Raw genomic sequence first — 23,800 nt, 5'->3', positions numbered from 1 at the left:
GATATGTATCGCATGGATTTTGCAGCTAACTCGGTTGATTCGTCTGCATTTGAAGCTATATCACTTCTATCCCAAGTGTTTGACGCTGAATCATTTGTTTCGCATGGATTTGAAGCTAAACCATCTACACCGCAATGATTTGCAGCTAAATCATGTGTTTCGCATGTAAGTGAAGCTAAACCTTCTACATAGCATTGATTTGTAGCTTACTCATATGTTTTGCATGGATTTGAAGCTAACTCGTTTGTTTCGTCTGCACTTGAAGCTATATCACTTATATCGCAAGTATCTGATGCTAAATCATTTGTTCCGCGTGGAATTGAAGCTAAGCCTTCTACATCGCATTGTTTTGCAGCTACATCATGTGTTTAGCAAGGATTTGAAGCTAGCTCGTTTGTTTCGTCTACACTTGAAGCTATATCACTTATATCCCAAGTTGTTCCGGCCGAATCGTGGACCGCGGGTCAACGCACTTTCGACTTTCGATGTACGCTGTCTCGCCGTTTTTGTCGAATAAACGGCGAGGTGGCGACACAATAACACGATCGACATGCGTTGGCCCGACCGTCAAACGCTCGCCTCGGCCTAATGTATACATGCAGTGTTTCTGCCTTAGGAGGCAATGACCGGCCTTCGACACCTGACGATGCGTCACCTTGAGCATCGGCCAGGTGTCTATATATACTGCCGCAAATGTGATAACGGCGAGATTCTCCAAGATATCGATATCGCGAACAGTCAAGTTTAATTTAGCGCCCCTTGCGCCTATACGAAGCCGTGCTTCAGTTTTTATACTTCTTTCGTAGCCGTGCTACACTTCATACGTCAAACGGTGCCGTGCTCCAAAAGCTTGTAAACCAAAGGACTGTGGAGTCCGAATCAAATAAATCGCGTGTCGTCTCCTCACGAATTCCGGCGCTTTAATTTTGTGCCGTGCGCAACACTTCTGGTCCTTCGAGCCGGATTTGGAGACCACACAGGAGAGATAAACCATCTTCATCTGCAGCGTCGATCACGCAGTCGATCGACGCATACGAGTCCGCTATAACACTGCTGGACAACATGGAGCAACTCATGAAGGAGCAAGAGCTCTCCATCGGGGGGCTTTGCCGGATCCTGCCCAATTTCAAGCGCCTGGGAAAGGCGAAATTCACATAAGCCGCCGCCGAAGAACGCCTTCACCGCCTGCGGACCGAGTGGGACGCGTGCCGACGCCTCCACCTCCAGTTGGAGCTGAAGGCCACTGCCGAAGAACGGGAAACCCGCGACTACTTCAAACAGGGGTACTTCGAGCGGGCCGAAACAGAGTTCGAACAGGCGAGTGACTTCTTCGTTGAACTGATCGCTTCATTTAGGAGCGGGGCGTCTGCGCTGGCTGACGCGAGCCAGACAAGGGAGCCCGACTCCTGTAGCGCGCCTGTGGCGCAGCTGCCGCGACTCCCATTGCCGAGGTTCGCCGTCTGCTACACGGAGTGGCCGAGCTTCTCGGACCAGTTTGAGTCGCTGGTCGTGAAGAACCGGACTCTTCACGACGTCCAGCGACTACAGTACCTCAAGGGTGCTTTAGAGGGAGAAGCAGCGTCCGAGATTGCTCACTACTCCGTGACAGCGGCGAACTTCGGCATCGCGTGGGCGGCCTTGGTCAGGTGGTATGACCGGAAGCGACTGGTCGTCAGTGCGCTCCTGTCGAGCTTCCTGACCCTTGCGCCGCTCACCCGCGAACGCGACGGCAGCGGTCTCGCCTTGCTGCGTCGTTGCACTAACGAGGCGTTGGCCCAGCTGCGAAACTTGGGGCGGCCGGTGGACCATTGGGACGACCTGCTGGTCCACCTAACGGTGGAAAAACTCGACCCGAAGTCGAGAGAGGCGTGGGTACACGTAATCCGCGCCGCCGTGTATCCACCCACGTATGCCTGTCTCGACGAATTCCTGGAGTATCGGGCCGGGTCCTTCGCGGAGCTTAGGATGGCTCCGGAGCCCTCGGCTACCTCCGCAGAGCGTAGGCCGGCCCGACCTCCACCACCGGTACGCTCCCACGCGATGGCGACGACGACGGCGAGCCGTTGCCGGAAGTGCGGCGACAACCACCCGCTGTTCCGGTGCCCTGCGTTCAGGGGCATAGCGCTCAACCTGCGCCGGGATTTTGTTAGGGCGCGCGGTTGCTGCTTCAACTGCCTGGCGGTGGCGGTCTGTGGCCACCCAGGGTTGAGAGGCGACCCCCGAACTAGTCCTCGCGAAGGTTGTTGCTACTACCGAGTCGATGGGTGCGTCGACGATGAAGGCATTTTAGACCGTCAGTGCGTCGTACATGTAGTACTTCGCATAATGGCGAGGCCCGAGATTAAGCATGCGGGCTGTGGCGTGTTCATGTACAGCATTGAATATGCTGTACTACTCCCTAGCGGGGGACTGTTGTCACTTGTGGCTGCAGTCCCCCGCGTTACGTTATGCGGTTTTTCTGGTCTAACTGGAATGCCGCATTTTCGTTGTCTGAACACGCCACGAAGCAACACGCCGTCGGATTGAATGTTGCTGCTGAGTCGATAGGTGCATCGGCGATGAAGGCACTTGAGACCGTCAGTGCGTTGTACATGTAGTGCCTCGCATAATGACGAGGCCCGTGATTAAGCAAGCGGGCTGTGGCGTGTTCTTGTGCAGTATTGAACATGCTGTACTACTCCCATCCGGGGGACTGTTGTCACTTGTGGCTTCAGTCCCCCGCGTTACGTTATGCGGTTTTTCTGGTCTGACTGGAATGCCGCATTTTCGTTATCTGAACACGCCACAAAGCAACACGCCGACGGAGTGAATGCTGCCGAGTTGACGGATGCATCAGATGCATCGGCGATGAGGGTATTTTGAGACCGCCAGTGCGTTGTACATGTAGTACTTCGCATAATGGCGAGGCCCCTGAACTAAGCATACGGGCTGTGGCGTGTTCATGTACAGCATTGAATATGCTGTACTACTCCCTACCGGGGGACTGTTGTCACTTGTCGCTGCAGTCCCCCGCGTCACGTTATGCGGTTTTTCTGGTCTGACCGGAATGCCGCATTTTCGTCGTCTGAACGCGCCACGTAGCAACATGCCGCTGGATCTAGAAATCGGGCTGCAACCAATCACCTGGGCAACCCAGGCCGCAAGGGGCAAACGTGCCCTAGCCACACTTGAGCCTCCACGAAATAAGGTACCGCTGGATAGCTCGTATTCTCAAAACGCAGCGAACCGCACGAAGTGTGGTGGAGAGGAAGAGGCAGCCTCTCCGACTGTTGTCGTCGGAAAAGAGGATCCTGGGATCTGAGGGGGCCCTCTCCTGCGGGTGAGACGTCCCCAACACGTACCTTTGGCCTCTGCTTCGGCTAGATGGGAGGCTGGACGAGAAAAGCAGCCCTGGTCCAGTCAATCGGCTTGGAACGACCATACGCTTCGGCGAGTGGGTTCTGACGGATGAGGACGCGGGCTGGGTTGAGTAATCGGCCCAGTCAGCAGACTATGTCCGGTGCGTAGCCCTAACCCAGCCTGATGGCGGGTTCCAAAATGTGTGGGTCGGTGGTGGCCGGGGAGCGTACCGGATGAAAGCAAAAATCTAACTATGGGATCTAAAAACTTGAAAATCGAACGACCTAAGTCGGCGGGTCCAGCTCCTACTCGGAGTGAAGCCGTCGCCACAGACGCGGAAGCTACAACAGCAGCTGTTAGCCCTCCTGCGTCTGCGAAAAAGACAAGGTCCGGGAAGGTGTTAAACATCGCCAATCCTCGTGTGACCTTAGAGAGATGCGTGACACCCACGCGAGCGGTCTCGGTGAAAACTGAGGCCACGGAAGAAGGCGCGCCGGACACCGGTAACGTGGGGACATCGCCCAAGTCGGGGGACTCCCCCAGCCGCAAGGCTGGGAAGGAGAAACCCAAGAAACTCGAACAAGTCAAAGACACGCTCGTGAAGGTGCAACCGGCACCCGTGCGTGTCGAAGACCCCGAAGGTGGCGGTTGGAAAACCGTCACCAAAAAGTCGAAGCGTGCCAAGCCAGTCGCACCTACTGGCAAGGCCGCAGCAAACCAGGCCAGGAAATCGAAGGGGACGGTTTCCGGGCATAAGGTACGGCCTCTCGATCTCGTGAGAGACGAAGCCTTCAGGCGAGTATCGGAGATACGGACCTTTTGCTTTCGACCCGAGTCGAAAGTCAACAAGGAGTCCGGGTCGAAGATATTAGCAGAAGTCGGAGCACTCAACGAGTTGGTCCAGGAGCTGATTCAACGAAACAGCTTCGTCGAAGGGCAACTCGCCGCGGTCAGGGCGGACCTAAAAGCGCGTCCTGCCGTAATGAGTGCGGTGCGACCTGGGCCGTCCAAGGGAACCCTCCCGAAGACGGTCTCCAATGCCGCGCAGTTGACCTACGCCCAAGTGGCAAAGGTCAACCAGTCAGCGACTCCGGAGGCGAGAAGACCACCGACACAATACGTGGTGCGTATCTTCCCGCCAAAGGATAAAGGACAGAACAGCGATGCTACTAAGAGAGCTGTTCTGTCGATCGTAAAACCTGCGAAGGAGGCGATCCGGGTCAGATCGGTTCGACGCATCCACTCCGGTGGCATCGTCGTCGAAACCGATCGCAAGGAGGACCTAAAAGCCTTCGTAGGGAATAAGAAGCTGGCGAGTGCGGGACTGTCCGTCTCCTTGCCTAGCAAACGGGACGCCGAGGTCCTGATTTATGATATTCCGAAAGGGATGGGCAAGGAGGAAATTGCCTCCAGTCTTTGGAGGCAAAACCTCTCTGAGGCGTCCCAGAAGGATGTGCCTTCGGGTGTTCGGGTCAGTCGCATGGCTGGCAAGACCCCGGAGACAGCCAACTGGGTAGTGGCCGTCAGTCCGCAGATTCGTCGGCGGCTGGCGCAGAGAGGGGACCGGGTGTACCTCGGGTGGAGTTCCTGTCGTGTGCGGGACTTCATACAGGTCACCCGATGCTATAAGTGCCAGCGCTTCGGGCACACGGCGAAGCGCTGCAAATTCAAAGAGGATGTCTGCGGACATTGTGCCGAAAAAGGGCACGGGTATGCGCTCTGTAACAGGAAGAGCAAGCCTCCGGTTTGCTCCAACTGTAAAGACAGAGGGCGACCATCTGAGCATAAGTCGCGAGACCCGGCCTGCGCCTCCTATCAGGAAGCGCTGGTTTTGGAGATGTCTCGTATAAGACATGAATAATTTGAATCTCGAATGGATAGTACAAACGACCGGCGACGCTCGAGAGTCATACGGGTCATGCAGCATAACATGCAGCGGGCCCGAAACGTGACCGACGAAGTCCGGACTGAGATGCATAGGCGAGGGGTAGATGTGTTGCTTGCACAAGAGCCATATAGCTGGCGGGGTACTGTGCCCGGGCTAGGCTTGAGAACGAGGCTGATCACGGCAGGCGATCAGGTGATGGCTGCAATAGCGGTCAGAAACCCGGATCTAACCGTGGTCAAAGTCTCTAACTTGTGCGACACGCATTTGTCCTGTGTCAGCATCTGGGGTTCGTTTGGGAGCTTCTTCCTGATCAGCCAGTACTTTCAATGGTCCGATGACGTTGAATCAGGTCTGGCGCGGTTGGAGAGAGCTCTTTCCGCACTTAAGCATAACCGAGTCATTATCTCTGCCGACGTTAACGCAAAATCAGCCCAGTGGGGCAGCGCGGAGACGGACGTGAGAGGCCGTAAACTCGAAGAGTTTATCGTGAGCCATGGCTTGGTTGTCTTGAACGAGGCTGGAAACGCTCCGACGTTTTCCAGCCCTAGTGGACAGTCATACATCGACGTCACACTATCGACACCTGATATTTGCGACAAGGTGCGAGGTTGGAAGGTCCACGAGGACCTGACGACCAGCGACCACCGAGTCATAGAGTTTTCTTTGAGTTTTTGCGCCGAGGACGGTGCTGCCGAAATTAGTAGCAACAGCAGCACCAACCGGAACGGATTATTACCAAGGTTCCGACTCCGAAGCGCAAAATGGCCCGAGTTCGACAAGGCGCTGCAGGAAAGTAAGAGGAGTATATCCCCCAATCCATTGAACAATAAGGGGGAAGTCGAACATCTAGCACAGGAGATCGAAAGAATGATCGTCCAAGCGTGCGACTCCTCGATGCCAACCAAGCAGTGGCATTCAAAATCCGTCCCATGGTGGACGGCCGACCTGACGAGGCAAAAGAGGCGAGTCTATAAACTTAGACGAGCCTCGCAGAACGCAGCATGTTCAGAGGAGCAGAGGGCGGCCAAGAGGACCGAGTATCTCAAACAGAGAAAGGCCTACAAAGCCGCCATCAAAGCTGCTCGGTCGCACAGCTGGCGTGCATTCGTGACCGAGCAGGGAAACAAGGAACCCTGGGGCCTCATTTATAAGATCACGAGGCAGAAGATGACAGCCAGCACGGTCATCTCAAATATAAATCTTAACACTGCCCAGGGTTACACTACAGACTGGGACTCCACCGCTTCCGCGCTGCTGGAGGGGTTAATTCCGGACGATAGCCCCGCGAATGACTCCCCGGATCATGCGCGAGTCAGGAGGGAAGCTGCCATCGAGCCGGAGAGTGAGGACGCCAGTCCCTTCACCCTCTCGGAGCTCAGATCGGCGGTCAACCGACTGAAGAGCGGCAAGTGTCCAGGCCTAGATCGGATCGAGCCGGAGATTCTAAAACGTTCGTTTAATACGATCTCAAGCGAGCTCCTCCGACTCTACAACGGATGCCTGGCACACGGAGTCTTTCCCGTGGAATGGAAAGTCGGGTCCATCATTACCATCCTTAAAGGACCCGAGAAACCTGAAACGGAGATAAAGTCCTACAGACCAATATGCTTGCTTTCGGTCGTAGGCAAAGTCTTGGAGAAGCTAATCGCTACGCGATTAGCTAGTTCGTTTTTGCACCCCGACTACGCCTCCGATCGGCAATACGGATTCAGGCCGCATCGATCCACGACTGATGCCGTGGTAAAGATGAGGGAGCTTGCGTCCGGTCGAGAGGAAAAGTACGTCGTGGGTCTGCTCTTCGACATTGCTGCGGCCTTTGATAATGTCTGGTGGCCAAGCATACTCAACGCGTTGAGGAAGCGAGGCTGCCCAAAAAACCTATTTAGATTGGTGGTCGACTACTTCGACGGCCGCGTGGTGACTATGGTGTCTGATCGCGGTGCAGTGCGGAAGAAAGTCACTAAGGGCTGCCCACAGGGATCAATTCTTGGTCCGAGCTGTTGGAACTTAGTCTTCGACGAGGTTCTACAGCTCTTATCGAACGCCGGGCTCACTTGCGAGCCCATCGCCTATGCAGACGACCTTCTTGTCTTGATCTTCGCGAACAGCAGGAAGGGTCTAGAAAGCAATGGCCAATTGGTTGTGGACACCATTTCTCGCTGGTGCGACCAGCAGAAATTGTCGCTGTCTGCGACCAAGACCGAGATGTTATTCTTGAAAGGCTCTCTCGACAGAGAGAGGCCACCTGTGATAAAAGTAGGAGGTCGGAATATTGCCGTCAAGGACTTTGTGCGTTACCTTGGCGTGCATTTTGACTCTGGACTGGGTATCCATTCCCACGTCGAGTATTTGAATGCTAAGTCCTTGCGAACGTTTAATGCGCTAGCAAGGATTGCTAAGTCGAACTGGGGATTGGGATATCGGACGATGCGTACTTTGTACCGCGGCTTGTTTGTCCCAATCGTCACGTATGCTGCCGCGGGCTGGGCAGACCGCCTTACCTCTGGGACGAGTAAAGTGCTCACCAGGGCGCAGAGGCATGCTCTGCTTGGCTGCGTCAAAGCCTACAGGACAGTCTCCACTGATGCGATCCCCGTTATCGCCGGGGAGATACCTGTGGACTTGGCGATAGCGGAGTTCAGCTGCGTGTACAAAGCCAGGAAGAAACTCGGGTTCCAACATGGAACCTATCAAGTGAGTCAGGCCGAATTGGCTGACGAAGTCGTCACCGAAGCCCAAGTTCGCAGAAGGCTGAGGGAGGCGACTTTAGAGATGTGGCAGCAGAGATGGTCGTCCTCGACGAAGGGTAGGGAAACCTTCCAATACTTCGGCGAGGTATCAGACCGACTCTCAGCGAGCTGGATCAGAGTCGACCATGATGTAGCGCAGTTCTTGAGCGGACACGGAGACTTCCGTGCGAAGCTCAAGACGTTCGCCCTGGTCGACGACGAGTTGTGCGAATGTGGGGAGGAGGAAACTCCAAACCACGTCCTCTACGATTGTCAGCGTTACGTAGACGACAGGGAACACCTACGCCAGGCGGCGATTCGAGAAGGATTTCAGTGGCCAATCGACAAAGCCAGCCTGGTGTCAGAGCAGCTGTTTAAGGAGTTCCGGAAATTCGCACGATCCGTGAGTAAGACTAAGAAACGAACATAGAACGAAACTGCATACGGAGCGTGGACTCGTCCAGCTCCGTCGATGTACGGCATGCTGGGCGAACCCCTCGGGGTTCGTCCGCTCGGGCCAGGCTGAAGCCCCTCTTGCGGAGATAAAAGACTTTAACACTACTCCGTAAGAGTGCCTGGATTGGGTTGGACTCGAGGTGGCAGTGGGAGTAGCACGCTGTCTTCCCCTGATACGATAGTGAACGAGGGTAGAGCCCGAACATCAGGCATAAGTCGCAAGAGCGGCCGGTATGGTCCACCAAGGACTTAGGTACGGCCCGTCTCTCAGAGACCACAGTTTAGACGGCAACACTAACTGCTTCAACTGCCTGGCGGTGGCGGTCTGTGGCCACCCAGGGTGGGAGATAACCCCCGAACTAGTCCTCGCGTAGGAGGGTTGATCGGCCGAGTCGATGGGTGTATCGGCGATGAAGGCATTAGAGACCGTCAGTGCGTCGTACATGTAGTACTTCGCATAATGGCGAGGCCCTGATTTAGCATACGGGTTGTGGCGTGTTCTTTGTACAGCACTGTATGTGCTGTATGACTTCCGACTGGGGAACTGTTGTCATTGGTGGCTTCAGTTCCCCAGTTCACGTTAAACGGTTTTTCAGACCGTTTTTCGTGGGCGGAACACGCCACTAGACAACACTCCGCTGGGCTCAGGAATACATGGGAAGCAATCAATCCCCTGGGCAACCCAGGCCGCAAGGGGCAAACGTGCCATAGCCACACTTGAGCCTCCACGAAAAAGGTACCGCTGGATAGTTTGTGTTCTTAAATACGCAGCGAACTGAACGAAGTGTGGTGGAGAGGAAGAGGCAGCCTCTCCGACTACTGTCTCCCACGTGTTTGCCGTGCGTGGCGACCCTTGTCGTCGGAAAAGAGGATCCTGGGAACTGAGGGGGCCCTCTCCTGCGGGTGAGACGTCCCCAACACGTACCTTTGGCCTCTGCTTCGGCTAGATGGGCGGCTGGACGAGAAAAGTAGCCCTGGTCCAGTCAATCGGCTTGGGACGACCACACGCTTCGGCAAGTGGGTTCTGCTGGGCAAGGACGCGGGCTGGGTAAGGAAACCGACCCAGCCAGCAGACTATATCCGGTACGTAGCCCTAACTCAGCCTTGGGCGGGTTCCAAATTGTGCGGGTCGGTGGTGGCCGGGGAGCGCACTGGATTAAAGACCAAGACATATTATGGGTCTTAACGAAAATGAAAAACAAACAAAAACAACCAAGCGTTCAAAGACGACGGGTCCAGCTCCTACTCGGAGTGAAGCCGTCGCCGCAGCCGCGGGAACTGCAAATGCAGCTGTCGTGTAATCTTGCAAAGATGTGTGACTCCCACGCGAGCGGTCTCGGTGAAAACCGAGCCCACGGTAGAAGGTGCGCCGGACACCGGTAACGTGGTAGTAATCGAACGAGTCGGAGACACGTCACTCGTGAAGGTGCAGTCGGCACCCGAGCGTGTCGAGGACCCTAAAGGTGACGGTTAGCAAACCGTCACCAAAAAGTCGAAGCGAGCCAAGCCGGGCGCACCCACCGGCAAGGCCGCAGTAAACCGGGCCAGGAGACCGAAGGGGACGTTCTCCGAGCAAAAGGTACGGCCTCTCGATCTCGTAAGAGACGAAGCCTTTAGGCGAGTGTCCGAAATACGGACCTTTTGCTTTCGACCCGAGTCGAAAGTCAATAAGGAGTCCGGGTCAAAGATACTCGCCGAGGTTGAGGCACTCAACGAGTTGGTTCAGGAGCTTATTCAACGGAATAGCTTCGTCGAAGGGTAACTCGCCGCGGTCAGGGCGGACCTAAAAGCGCGTCCTGCCGTAATGAGTGCGATGCGACCTGGGCCGTCCAAGGGAACTCTCCCGAAGACGGCCTGCAATGCCGCGCAGCCGACTTACGCCCAAGTGGCCAAAGTCGACTGCAAAAGAGCTTCTCCGGAAGCGGGAAGACGGCCACAATCGCAGCACGTGGTGAAAATCTTCCCGCCGAAGGAAAAAGGACAGAGCAGCGAAGTTACGAAGGTTACTGTTCTGTCCCTCATTAAACCAGCGAAGGAGGCGATCCGAGTAAAGTCGGTCCGACGCATCCACTCCGGTGGCATCGTCGTCGAGACCGACCGAAAGGAGGACCTGCAAGCCTTCGTTGGAAATAAGAAGCTCCGGAGCGCGGGTCTGTCCGTCTCCTTACCTACCAAGCGGGACCCTGAGGTTTTAGTTTACGACGTCCCGCGTCGGATGGGTAAGGAGGAAATTGCCTCCAGTATTTGGAGGCAAAACCTCTGCGATGCGAACCAGAAGGATGTGCCTTCGGGAATTCGGGTCAGCCGCATGACTGGCAAGACCCCGGAGACAGCCAACTGGGTCGTTGCCGTCAGTCCGCAGAATCTTCAGCGGCTGAAGCAGAGGGGTAGCCGAGTTTACCTCGGATGGAACTCCTGTCGTGTACGGGATTTCGTCCAGGTGCTTCGGTGCTACCGTTGTCAACGCTTCGGGCATACCTCGAAGCATTGTAAATTCAAGGAGGATGTGTGCGGTCAGTGCTCCCAAAAGCGGCATACCTTCACGCTCTGTAGCAAGAAGAGTAAACCTCCGGTCTGCTCTAATTGCAAGGACAGAGGGTGGGCTAGTGCACACAAGTCGCGGGACCCAGCTTGCGCTTCCTATCAGGCGGCGCTAGCTTTGGAGTCGTCCCGTGTCCGACTTGAGTGACGGGCAGATGTGGACTTGTCCACTCCGCCATTCGAACGGCATGCTGGGCGGACCCCTCGGGGTTCGTCCCCTCGGGCCAGGCTAAAGCCCCTCTTGCGGAGATAAATTGACTTTAACACTACTCCGTCAAGAGTGCCTGGATTGGGTTGGACTCGAGGTGGCAGTGGGAGTAGCACGTTGTCTTCCCCTGTCACGATACCGAACGAGGGTAGAGCCAGACCATCGGCACCCGTCGAGAGAGCGGCTAGTATAGTCCACATAGGACCCAGGCATAGCCCATCTTAAGACTCACAACGACGACACTAACTGCTTAAACTGCCTCCGTTCGGGACCCCCCGCGACATCGTGTCCCTCCGCGTCGCGCTGCTCCGTTTGTAACGGCTCGCACCACACCCTGATTCACCAGGATTCCGGGGTTGGTGGCGGGCCCGAGTCAACCGCGGTAGAACCCGGGCGGGAAACAGCGACGAATATCTCCGCATCGTCCGTGGTCCACAACTGCGTCGCACGCTGGAGCGGGAGCAGGGCCGTACTGCTCGCGACCGCTCTAGTATGGGTAGAGACACGCGACGGGGGGGGGGGTAAGGCCGGTGAGAGCCCTGTTAGACCAGGGATCGGAGGCGACCTTCGTCTCCGAATCCCTCGTCCAGGCCCTCCGCCTTCCTAAGCGGCCCGCGGCTATCATCGTGACGGGTGCGGGGGACGCGCCGGTGGGTCGCGTGACTTCGCGGGTCGATCTGGTCTTACGGTTGACCGGGCGCGGAACGCTCCTATGCCGCTTTCCGCGTTCGTCCTCCGGAGACTTACCGGGTACGCGCCCAAGACGACCGTCGACATTCGCGTATACCCGCATCTGCAGGACCTCGTTTTAGCGGACCCTGATCCGACTAGAGATCTCCCTGTTGATCTCTTAATCGGGGCCGATCGTTACGGTGATGTGATCGGTCCCGGCCTGCGCCGCGGAACACCCGGCCAGCCAATCGCGCAGAATACCATATTCGGTTGGGTCGTCTCGGGCGCCGCGTCGACACCCGCGAACGATCCCGATCCCTCCGCGGCGTCCCTGCACTGTCGCGCGGAGGAAATGTTGCAGCAGCAATTGCGTTGTTCTGGGAGCCCGAGGAGGCGAGTCCCAAATCTGCCCCCTCCCCCCTGACGAGTCGAGGTACGGCGAACATTCCGTCAGCACCGTCTCACGGCGAGCGGACGGGCAGTGCGTGGTTCGGTTACCCCTTGCGTACCGAACCACCCCTCGCTCTCGGCTCGTCAAAGGGCCGTGCCCTAGCCATGCTCCACGGAGTCGAGCGGCGACTCAAGGGCGACAGTCATCAGAGCAAAAATATTGCTGCAGGAGTTATGGTTGGGGGAGGGGGGGGGTGCGGATTGGGACGCTCCGCTCCCGGACGAGCTCAACCAGACGTGGTACGAACTCGTCGCCGAGTTACCGCTCTTAAGGGCCGCACGAGTGCCACGCTGGTTTGGCATCTTTCAATCCCCGCGCAGGGGGGAGCAATACGAGTTGCACGGTTCCGCGGACGCGTCTTCGCGCGCGCATGGTGCGGTGGTGTATCTGCTAGCGCGACCGTTCCCGAGCGAAACCTCGGGAACCCAGGTGACCCTCGTCGCCTCGCGGGCCAGGGTCGCTCCCGTCAACATGCTACAGATCTCTCGCGGCCCTTCGTCGAAGGAGGAATAGTCCCTCGGATTGCGAGACGCCGATGCGGTGGGCGAGGATCTTGTGGCTCCGTTGGCTGCAGGGTGGCGCCTTCGCATCGGAGATACGCGCCGTCCGAAAGTCCCAATTCGTCGGGCGATCGTCGCCCTTGCGGCGGTTGAGCCCATTTCTTGACGAGGCAGGATTGCTCCGCGTGGGGGGACGTCTAGACAACTCGTCCCGCGCGTACGATGAGAAACACCCAATCCTCCCCCCGAAGCACCCAGTGGTGGATTTGCTGGTGGAGGCTGTGCACCTCACGGCCCTCCACAGTGGACCCCAGCTCACCTTGAGCGTGCTGAGGAGGACGTATTGGCTTCTGGGTGCCCGAGACACGGTCAGAAGAGTGACCTGGAGGTGCGTAGCTTGCGCAAGGCATCGCGCATCTCCAGCGTCCCAACTCATGAGCACGTTGCCCTTATCGCGGGTAAACCCTTCGCGGCCCTTCTCGCACGTGGGCGTCGACTATGCGGGCCTCCTCTGGACCCGCATGGGGAAGGGCCGGGGTTATCGGGCCCAGAAGTCATACATCGGGGTGTTCGTGTGCTTCGCGACCCGCGCGATCCACCTCGAGCTGGTGAGCGACTGCGCCACGGCGGGCTTCTTGGCTGCACTGCGGAGGTTCATCTCCCGTCGGGGTAGGCCCTCTGCTATTTATTCCGACAACGGAGCGAACTTCCGCGGGGCCGCACGGGAGCTCGCGGCGATGGTTCGGGCGGTCCGCGACTCAGCCGAGGTATCGGCCTTTTTCGGAGAGGCCGACATCGTGTGGCATTTCTCCCCACCCGGAGCCACGCTTTTCGGCGGTTTATGGGCGGCGGGGGTTAAGGCAGTAAAACGCCACTTAGCACGGGTGGTTGGCCAGCACACCCTCACCTTTGAGGAGATGTGCACCCTGTTGTGCACCGTCGAGGCATGCCTTAATTCCCGCCCCCTAACACCGATGTCAAGCGATCCGACGGACTACGCGGCCCTTACACCAGGGCATTTCTTGACGGGAGCCCCCTTGCTTACGCTTCCGGGAGAACGTTCGCCGGACACCGCCGCCTCCCCCTTGTCCCGTTGGCAAGGGGTCGAAACCATGCGTGCCAGTTTTTGGAACCAATGGAACCGCGAGTATCTCCACACGCTGCAGGAGCGCAGCAAATGGTGGCGTGCCGAGAGGAACCTGCAGGTGGGAGATCTCGTGGTTCTTCGCGACGCGAATTGCACACCGGCGTGTTGGCGTCTCGCACGCGTGCAGACGCTGCACCCCGGTGAGGACGGCCGAGTTCGAGTCCTAACCATCCGCACCGCCGGCAGATGTTACACTCGGCCGATCACGCAGCTCGTGCGCTTGCCGGTGGACATGCCCGCTGGACCCTCCTCAGGACCGGAGCAGTAGCGAGGGAAGGCGAGCGTACATGGCGGGCGGAGCGAGCTCGCCATTAGTTATTAAGATCAGCGGAGCTGAGGCGGGCGGTATGTTCCGGCCGAATCGCGGACCGCGGGTCAACGCACGTTCGACTTTCGATGTACGCCGTCTCGCCGTTTTTGTCGAATAAACGGCGAGGTGGCGACACAATAACACGATCGACGTGCGTTGGCCCGACCGTCAAACGCTCGCCTCGGCCTAATGAATACATGCAGTGTTTTTGCCTTAGGAGGCAATGACCGGCCTTCGACACCTGACGATGCGTCACCTTGTGCATCGGCCAGGTGTCTATATATACTGCCGCAAATGTGATAACGGCGAGATTCTCCAAGATATCGACATCGCGAACAGTCAAGTTTAATTTAGCGCCCCTTGCGCCTATACGAAGCCGTGCTACAGTTTTTATACTTCTTTCGTAGCCGTGTTACACTTCATACGTCAAACGGAGCCGTGCTCCAAAAGCTTGTAAACCAAAGGACTGTGGAGTCCGAATCAAATAAATCGCGTGTCGTCTCCTCACGAATTCCGGCGCTTTAATTTTGTGCCGTGCGCAACACAAGTGTTTGAAGCTAAATCATTTGTTTCGCATGGATTTGAAGGTAAACCTTCTAAGCGCATTTGTTTGCAGCTAAATCATGTGCTTCTCTTGGACTTGATACTATCTCGTTTGTTTTGCCTGCATTTGAAGCTATGTCACTTATATCGCAAGTATCTGACGCTAAATCATTGGTTTCGCATGGCTTTGAAGCAAAAATTCTACATCGCATAGATTTGAAGCTAGCTCGTTTGCTTCATATGCATTTGAAGCTATATCACTTATATCGCAAGTATTTGAAGAAAAATCATGTGTTTTGCATGGATTTGAAGCTAACTCGTTAGTTGCGCCTGCAGTTGAAGCTATATCAGTTATATCGCTAGTATCTGAAGCTAAATCATTTGTTTCGCATGGATTTTAAGCTAAACCTTCTACATCGCATTGATTTGCAGCTAAATCATGTGTTTCTACATGGATTTGAAGCTAACTCGTCCATTTCGCCTGCATTTGAAGCTATATCACTTATATCGCAAGTATTTGAAGCTAAATCATTGTTTTCGCATGGTTTTGAAGCTAAACGTTCTACATAGCATTGATTTGAACCTAAATCAAGTGATTCGCTTGGATCTGAAGCTAACTCGTTTGTCTCGCATGCAGTTGAAGCTACATCATTTATATCGCAAGTATCTGAACCTAAATCATTTGTTTCGCATGGATTTGAAGCTAAACCTTCTACATCGCATTGATTTTAAGCTAACTCATGTGTTTCGCTTGGATTTGAAGCTAACTCGTTTGTTTCGCATGAATTTGAAGCTAAATCATTTGTTTCCCTTGCATATGAAGCAAACTCGTTTGGTTCGTCTGCATTTGAAGCTATATCACTTATATCGCATGTATCTGAAGCTAAGTCATTTGTTTCGCATGGATTTGAAGCTAAACCTTCTACATCGCATTGATTTGCAGCTAAATCATGTGTTTCGCATGGATTTGAAGCCAACTCGTTCGTTTCGACTGCATTAGATGCTATATCACTTATATCGCAAGTATCTGATGCTAAATCATTTGTTTCTCATGGATTTGAAGCTAAACCTTCTACTTCGCCTTCATTTGCAACTAAATCATGTGTTTCGCATGGATTTGAAGCTAACTCGTTACTTTCGCCTGCATTTGAAGCTATGTCACTTATATTGCAAGTATCAGACGTTTAATCATTGGTTTCGCATGGCTTTGAAGCAAAAATTCTACATCGCATAGATTTGAAGCTAGCTAGATTGCTTCATCTGCATTTGAAGCAATATCACTTATATCGCAAGTATTTGAAGAAAAATCATGTGTTTTGCATGGATTTGAAGCTAACTCGTTAGTTGCGCCTGCATTTGAAGCTATATCACTTATATGGCAAGTATCTGAAGCTAAATCATTTGTTTCGCATGAATTTGAACCTAAATCTTGTCTTTCGCATGCATTTGAAGCTTAATCATGTATTTTGCTTGGATTTAAACCTAACTCGTTTGTTTCGCCTGCATTTCAAGCTATATCAATTATATCGCAAGTATTTGATGCTAAATCATTTGTCTCGCATGGATTTGAAGCTAACCCTTCTGCATCGCATTGATTTGCAGCTAAATCATTTGTTTCGCTTGCATATGAAGCAAACTCGTTTGGTTCGTCTGCATTTGAAGCTATATCACTTATATCGCATCTATCTGAAGCTAAATCATGTGTTTTGCATGGAATGAAGCTAACTTGTTTGTTTCTCCTGCATTTGAAGCTATATCACTTAAATCGCACGTATCTGATGCTAAGTCATTTGTGTCGCATGGATTTGAAGCTAAACCTTCTGCATCGCATTAATTTGCATATAAATGATGTGTTTCTCTTGGATATGAAGCTAACTCGTTTGTTTCGTCTGCATTTGAAGCTATATCACTTACATGGCAAGTATCTGAAGCTAAATCATTTGTTTCGCATGGATTTGAAGCTAAACCTTCTACATCGCATTGATTTGCATATAAATGATGTGTTTCGCGTGGATTTGAAGCTAACTCGTTTGATTCGTCTGCATTTGAAGCTATATCACTTTTATCGCAAGTATCTGAACCTAAATCATTTGTTTCGCACGAATTTGAATCTATTCCATGTGTTTCGCATGAATTTGAACCTAAATCTAGTCTTTCGCATGCATTTGAAGCTTAATCATGTATTTTGCTTGGATTTAAAGCTAACTCGTTTGTTTCGCCTGCATTTGAAGCTATATCAATTATATCGCAAGTATTTGAAGCCAACTCATTTGTTTCGCATGGATTTGAAGCTAAACCTTCTAAAACGCAATTTATTTGCAGCTAAATCATGTGCTTCTCTTGGACTTGATACTATCTCGTCTGTTTCGCCTGCATTTGAAGCTATGTCACTTATATCGCAAGTATCTGACGCTAAATCATTGGTTTCGCATGGCTTTGAAGCAAGAATTCTACGTCGCATAGATTTGAAGCTAGCTCGTTTGCTTCATCTGCATTTGAAGCTATATCACTTATATAACAAGTATTTGATGAACAATCATGTGTTTTGCATGGATTTGAAGCTAACTCGTTAGTTGCGCCTGCATTTGATGCTATATCAGTTATATCGCAAGTATCTGAAGCTTAATCATTTGTTTCGCATGGATTTGGAGCTATACCTTCTACATCGCATTGATTTGCAGCTAAATCATGTGTTTTGCATGGATTTGAAGCTAACTCGTTAGTTTCGCCTGCATTTGAAGCTATATCACTTATATCGCAAGTATCTGAACCTAAAACATTTGTTACGATTGGATATGAAGCTAAGCCTTCTACTTCGTATCGATTTGAAGCTAAATGATATGTACCGCATGGATTTTGCAGCTAACTCGTTTGATTCGTCTGCATTTGAACCTATATCACTTATGTCGCAAGTATCTGATGCTAAATCATTTGTTCCGCATGGAATTGAAGCAAAGCCTTCTACATCGCAATGATTTGCATCTAAATCATTTGTTTCGCATGGATTTGAAGCTAGCCTGTTTGTTTCATCTGCATTTGAACCTATATCACTTATGTCGCAAGTATCTGATGCTAAATCATTTGTTCCGCATGGAATTGAAGCTAAGCCTTCGACATCGCAATGTTTTGCAGCTACATCATGTGTTTCGCAAGGATTTGAAGCTAGCTCGTTTGTTTCGTCTACACTTGAAGCTATATCACTTATATCCCAAGTGTTTGAAGCTAAATCATTTGTTTCGCATGGATTTGAAGCTAAACCTTCTAAAGCGCATTTATTTGCAGCTAAATCATGTGCTTCTCTTGGACTTGATACTTTCTCGTTTGTTTTGCCAGTATTTGAAGCTATGTCACTTATATCGCAAGTATCTGACGCTAAATCATTGGTTTCGCATGGCTTTGAAGCAAAAATTCTACATCGCATAGATTTGAAGCTAGCTCGTTTGCTTCATCTGCATTTGAAGCTATATCACTTATTTCGCAAGTATTTGATGAAAAATCATGTGTTTTGCATGGATTTGAAGCTAACTCGTTTGTTGCGCTTGCAGTTGAAGCTATATCAGTTATATCGCAAGTATCTGAAGCTAAATCATGTGTTTCGCATGGATTTGAAGCTAACTCGTTTGTTTCGCCTGCATTTGAAGCTATGTCACTTATATCGCAAGTATCTGACGCTTAATCATTGGTTTCCCATGGCTTTGAAGCAAAAATTCTACATCGCATAGATTTGAAGCTAACTCGTTTGTTTCGTCTGCATTTGAAGCTATATCACCCATATGACAAGTATCTGAAGCTAAATCATTTCTTCCGCATGGATTTGAAGCTAAGCCTTCTCCTTCGCATTGATTTGAAGCTAAATCATGTTTATAGCATGGATATTGAAGCTAACTCGTTTGATTCGTCTGCATTTGAAGCTATATCACTTATATCGCAAGTATCTGATGCTAAATCATTTGTTTCTCATGGATTTGAAGCTAAACCTTCTACATCGCATTCATTTGCAGCTAAATCATGTGTTTCGCATGGATTTGAAGCTAACTCGTTTGATTCGTGTGCATTTGAAGCTATATCACTTTTATCGCAAGCATCTGAACCTAAATCATTTGTTTCGCACGAATTTGAATCTATTCCATGTGCTTCGCATGAATTTGAACCTAAATCTTGTCTTTCGCATGCATTTGAAGCTTAATCATGTATTTTGCTTGGATTTAAAGCTAACTCGTTTGTTTCGCCTGCATTTGAAGCTATATCAATTATATCGTAAGTATTTGAAGCTAAATCATTTGTCTCGCATGGATTTGAAGGTAACCCTTCTACATCGCATTGATTTGAAGCTAAATGATTTGTTTCGCTTGCATATGAAGCAAACTCGTTTGGTTCGTCTGCATTTGAAGCTATATCACTTATATCGCAAGTATCTGAAACTAAATCATGTGTTTTGCATGGATTTGAAGCTAACTCGTTTGTTTCTCCTGCTTTTGAAGCTATATCACTTAAATCGCACGTATCTGATGCTAAGTCAGTTGTGTCGCATGGATTTGAAGCTAAACCTTCTGCATCGCATTAATTTGCATATAAATGATGTGTTTCGCTTGGATATGAAGCTAACTCGTTTGTTTCGTCTGCATTTGTAGCTATATCACTTATATGGCAAGTATCTGAAGCTAAATCATTTGTTTCGCATGGATTTGAAGCTAAACCTTCTAAAGCGCATATATTTGCAGCTAAATCATGTGCTTCTCTTGGACTTGATACTATCTCGTCTGTTTCGCCTGCATTTGAAGCTATGTCTCTTATATCACAAGTATTTGATGAACAATCATGTGTTTTGCATGGATTTGTAGCCAACTCGTTAGTTTCGCCTGCATTTGAAGCAATATCACTTATATCGCAAGTATCTGAACCTAAATCATTTGTTACGAATGGTTATGAAACTAAGCCTTCTACTTCGTATCGATTTGAAGCTAAATGATATGTATCGCATGGATTTTGCAGCTAACTCGTTTGATTCGTCAGCATTTGAAGCTATATCACTTCTATCCCAAGTGTTTGACGCTGAATCATTTGTTCCGCATGGATTTGAAGCTGAACCGTCTACACCGCAATGATTTGCATCTAAATCATTTGTTTCGCATGGATTTGAAGCTAGCCTGTTTGTTTCATCTGCATTTGAACCTATATCACTTATGTCGCAAGTATCTGATGCTAAATCATTCGTTACGCATGGATTTAAAGCTAAACCTTCTAAAGCGCATTTATTTGCAGCTAAATCATGTGCTTCTCTTGGACTTGATACTTTCTCGTTTGTTTTGCCTGGATTTGAAGCTATGTCACTTATATCGCAAGTATCTGACGCTAAATCATTGGTTTCGCATGGCTTTGAAGCAAAAATTCTACATCGCATAGATTTAAAGCTAGCTCGTTTGCTTCATCTGCATTTGAAGATATATCACTTATATCGCAAGTATTTGAAGAAAAATCATGTGTTTTGCATGGATTTGAAGCTAACTCGTTAGTTGCGCCTGCTGTTGAAGCTATTTCAGTTATATCGCAAGTATCTGAAGCTAAATCATTTGTTTCGCATGGATTTGAGGCTAAACCTTCTACATCGCATTGATTTGAGACTAAATCATGTGTTTCGCTTGGATTTGAAGCTAACTCGATTGTTTCGTCTGCATTTGAAGCTATATCAACCATATGACAAGCATCTGAAGCTAAATAATTTCTTCCGCATGGATTTGAATCTAAGCTTTCTCCTTCGCATTGATTTGAAGCTAAATCATGTTTATAGCATGGATATTGAAGCTAACTCGTTCGTTTCGCCTGCATTAGATGCTATATCACTTATATCGCAAGTATCTGATGCTAAATCATTTGTTTCTCATGGATTTGAAGCTAAACCTTCTATTGCGCATTCATTTGCAGCTAAATCATGTGTTTCGCATGGATTTGAAGCTCACTCGTTAGTTTCGCCTGCATTTGAAGCTATGTCACTTATATCGCAAGTATCTGACGCTTAATCATTGGTTTCCCATGGCTTTGAAGCAAAAATTCTACATCGCATAGATTTGAAGCTAACTCGTTTGTTTCGTCTGCATTAGAAGCTATATCACCCATATGACAAGTATCTGAAGCTAAATCATTTCTTCCGCATGGATTTGAAGCTAAGCCTTCTCCTTCGCATTGATTTGAAGCTAAATCATGTTTATAGCATGGATATTGAAGCTAACTCGTTTGATTCGTCTGCATTTGAAGCTATATCACTTATATCGCAAGTATCTGATGCTAAATCATTTGTTTCGCACGAATTTGAATCTATTCCATGCGTTTCGCATGATTTTGAACCTAACTCTAGTCTTTCGCATGCATTTGAAGCTTAATCATGTATTTTGCTTGGATTTAAACCTAACTCGTTTGTTTCGCCTGCATTTGAAGCTATATCAATTATATCGCAAGTATTTGAAGCTAAATCATTTGTCTTGCATGGATTTGAAGCTAACCCTTCTGCATCGCATTGATTTGGAGCTAAATCATTTGTTTCGCTTGCATATGAAGCAAACTCGTTTGGTTCGTCTGCATTTGAAGCTATATCACTTATATCGCATGTATCTGAAGCTAAATCATGTGTTTTGCATGGAATGAAGCTAACTTGTTTGTTTCTCCTGCATTTGAAGCTATATCACTTAAATCGCACGTATCTGATGCTAAGTCATTTGCTTCGCATGGATTTGAAGCTAAACCTTCTACATCGCATTGATTTGCAGCTAAATCATGTGTTTCGCATGGATTTGAAGCCAACTCGTTCGTTTCGCCTGCATTAGATGCTATATCACTTATATCGCAAGTATCTGATGCTAAATCATTTGTTTCTCATGGATTTGAAGCTAAACCTTCTATTTCGCCTTCATTTGCAGCTAAATCATGTGTTTCGCATGGATTTGAAGCTAACTCGTTACTTTCGCCTGCATTTGAAGCTATATCACTTATATCGCAAGTATCTGAACCTAAATCATTTGTTACGAATGGATATGAAGCTAAGCCTTCTACTTCGTATCGATTTGAAGCTAAATGATATGTATCGCATGGATTTTGCAGCTAACTCGTTTGATTCGTCTGCATTTGAAGCTATATCACTTCTATCCCAAGTGTTTGACGCTGAATCATTTGTTCCGCATGGATTTGAAGCTAAACCGTCTACACCGCAATGATTTGCATCTAAATCATTTGTTTCGCATGGATTTGAAGCTAGCCTGTTTGTTTCATCTGCATTTGAACCTATATCACTTATGTCGCAAGTATCTGATGCTAAATCATTTGTTCCGCATGGAATTGAAGCTAAGCCTTCGACATCGCAATGTTTTGCAGCTACATCATGTGTTTCGCAAGGATTTGAAGCTAGCTCGTTTGTTTCGTCTACACTTGAAGCTATATCACTTATATCCCAAGTGTTTGAAGCTAAATCATTTGTTTCGCATGGATTTGAAGCTAAACCTTCTAAAGCGCATTTATTTGCAGCTAAATCATGTGCTTCTCTTGGACTTGATACTTTCTCGTTTGTTTTGCCTGGATTTGAAGCTATGTCACTTATATCGCAAGTATCTGAACCTAAATCATTTGTTACGAATGGATATGAAGCTAAGCCTTCTACTTCGTATCGATTTGAAGCTAAATGATATGTATCGCATGGATTTTGCAGCTAACTCGTTTGATTCGTCTGCATTTGAAGCTATATCACTTCTATCCCAAGTGTTTGACGCTGAATCATTTGTTCCGCATGGATTTGAAGCTAAACCGTCTACACCGCAATGATTTGCATCTAAATCATTTGTTTCGCATGGATTTGAAGCTAGCCTGTTTGTTTCATCTGCATTTGAACCTATATCACTTATGTCGCAAGTATCTGATGCTAAATCATTTGTTCCGCATGGAATTGAAGCTAAGCCTTCTACATCGCAATGTTTTGCAGCTACATCATGTGTTTCGCAAGGATTTGAAGCTAGCTCGTTTGTTTCGTCTACACTTGAAGCTATATCACTTATATCCCAAGTGTTTGAAGCTAAATCATTTGTTTCGCATGGATTTGAAGCTAAACCTTCTAAAGCGCATTTGTTTGCAGCTAAATCATGTGCTTCTCTTGGACTTGATACTTTCTCGTTTGTTTTGCCTGGATTTGAAGCAATGTCACTTATATCGCAAGTATCTGACGCTAAATCATTGGTTTCGCATGGCTTTGAAGCAAAAATTCTACATCGCATAGATTTGAAGCTAGCTCGTTTGCTTCATCTGCATTTGAAGCTATATCACTTATTTCGCAAGTATTTGAAGAAAAATCATGTGTTTTGCATGGATTTGAAGCTAACTCGTTAGTTGCGCCTGCAGTTGAAGCTATATCAGTTATATCGCAAGTATCTGAAGCTAAATCATTTGTTTCGCATGGATTTAGAGCTAAACCTTCTACATCGCATTGATTTGCAGCTAAATCATGTGTTTCGAATGGATTTTGAAGCTAAATCGTTTGATTCGTCTGCATTTGAAGCTACATCACCTATATCCCAAGTGTTTGAAGCTCAATCATTTGTTTCGCATAGATATGAAGCTAAACCTTGTACATCGCATTGATTTGCAGCTAAATCATTAGTTTCGCATGTATTTGAAGCAAAACATTCTACATCGCATTGATTTGCAGCTAAATCATGTGTTTCGACCGAATTTGAAGGTAATAGATGTGTTTCGCATTATTTTTAAGCTAAATCATGTGTTACGTATGGAATTGAACCTAACTGGTTTGTTTCGCCAGCATTTGAAGCTATATAGCCTACATCCCAACTGTTTGATGCTCAATCATTTTTTTCGCATGGATTTGAACCTAAACCTTCTACATCGCATTGATTTGCAGCTAAATTCTGCGTTTCGCATGGATTTGAAGCTTACTCGCCTGTTTCGTCTGCATTTGAAGCTATATCACTTACATCCCGAGTGTTTGAAGCTAAATCAGTTGTTTCGCATGGATTCGACGCTA

Source organism: Megalopta genalis, unplaced genomic scaffold (genome assembly GCF_051020955.1).
Source record: "Megalopta genalis isolate 19385.01 unplaced genomic scaffold, iyMegGena1_principal scaffold0070, whole genome shotgun sequence".
Lineage (NCBI taxonomy): Eukaryota > Metazoa > Arthropoda > Insecta > Hymenoptera > Halictidae > Megalopta > Megalopta genalis.
Note: the sequence above shows the minus strand (reverse complement) of the source record.